This window comes from Schistocerca piceifrons, chromosome 2 (genome assembly GCF_021461385.2).
Source record: "Schistocerca piceifrons isolate TAMUIC-IGC-003096 chromosome 2, iqSchPice1.1, whole genome shotgun sequence".
In the NCBI taxonomy this organism is placed as follows: domain Eukaryota; kingdom Metazoa; phylum Arthropoda; class Insecta; order Orthoptera; family Acrididae; genus Schistocerca; species Schistocerca piceifrons.
In genome coordinates, this window is record NC_060139.1 from 433,244,699 (window position 1) to 433,246,540 (window position 1,842).

The window sequence follows — 1,842 nt, forward strand, 5'->3', positions numbered from 1 at the left end:
CATGTCGGACCCGCGTGTCGCCACTGTGTGATCGCAGACCGAGCGCCACCACAAAGCAGGTCTCGAGATACGGACGAGAACTAGCCCAGTTGTACGACGACATTGCTAGCGACAATACGGACGAAGCCTTCCTCTCATTTGCCGAGAGACAGTTAGAATAGCCTTCTGCTAAGTCCATGGCTACGACCTAGCAAGGCGCCATTAGCCTTACCTACTTTGAGAGTTATAGTATAAATGTCTCTAGAAGAACGCTGTATTCATCCACGAATAAAGTTAAGTATAAAGCAGCTACGTACTTTTCTTGCTACCATTCAATAGTTATCCTGTTCCAGACTTCACGCCAGTCTGCGTTAGATAGCGTGCCTATCAGCCCCCTCAAAATAACACTGTGTCGGCACTTTTGTCGACACATCTTTTGGCGACGAGGCTTAAAGGATCGTGTTCTTGCTCATTGCTTTGCTCTGATTTATTTGTGTCATGGCTTCGCCACAATCTCCAGATGTACTGTCCGAATTTTATCGCTTGCAGAATCAGCAGACGCAGGCATTATTGGATGCCCTTGGACAGCTCGTCCAGGGTCAACGTGCCATTCAAACCGATGCGGCAGCCGCCGCTTCACCGCTACCGCAGCCACAACATGCCGTTGCACCGCCGTTTCGCAGTTTTGATGCGGCGCACGAATCGTGGACAGAATGGTCCCGACAGTTCAGCTTCCATATAGCCGCCTACAGAATTCAAGGTAATGAGCGGCAGCCGTTTTTGCTTTCTTGTGTCGGTGTGTCCACATACCGTGTGATAGTGAAATTGTTTCCCCGACGCGACGTAGCAACTCTGTCCTACGAGGAAATTTTGTCTGCTTTAGATGCCTATTTCAAAGAAACAGTTAATGTGGTTGCAAAACGGTATACGTTTTTTCGTACAAAACGTACGGCCGGTCAAACTAATAGGGAGTGGGTAGCAACATTGCAAGGACTTACTAGGGAGTGTTCTTTTGACTGTGACTGTGGTCTTTCTTATTCAGATACAATGGTGCGTGATGCAATTGCACAGAACGTTTCTGATGTTCGCATACGGGAGCAAATTTTGAAACTAGTAAATCCCTCCCTTCAACAAGTGATAGACATATTGGATAGAAAAGACACACTTGACTGTGCTCAGGAATCTTTTGACACTTCGCCAGCAGTGTGTAACATTAACCAGCCCGCCGGGCGAGCTGCGCGGCCCGGTCAACTGCCCTCGCGCACACAAACGCAGCTGCCGCCGCGCTCTAAACCAGGTGTGCCGCGCCAGCCCACAAATGCAGTGAAATCATGCCCACGGTGTGCTACTAGACATTCGTGTGAACATTGCCCGTCACGCCAAGCTATTTCCTTTTTCTGTAATAGGAAAGGACATGTTCAAAGTGTTTGCCAGAAAAAGCTCAAATCAGACAATCACAATCATTCCAGGCCCTTTGCTTCGCGCCGGAATCGAACCAAGGACACTCAGGATCGTGGACCTTCGCCCATGGACATTCATGTAGTTAATTCCGATTCGTCCAGTGCCACTTTCTCTAACAGTGACTGTGTTCGTCCCACACAAAGTGTGCGTCGACGTCGCCGGAAATCACGTCAATTAGCAAGTGATTCTGTACAAGTGTCTGTTCAAATTGCACAAAACAGTCGCTCTTGTCGTCAGCAGGACAATAAACGTTTTGTAGATTTGGACTTTAATGGCAAGGTCATACCGTTCCAGCTCGATACCGGAGCTGCAGTTTCATTGGTCCATCACGACACGTACAAACAACTGGGCGCACCTCCGTTGCGTGCCGCAAATGTTAAGTTACATAGTTATTCAGGACAG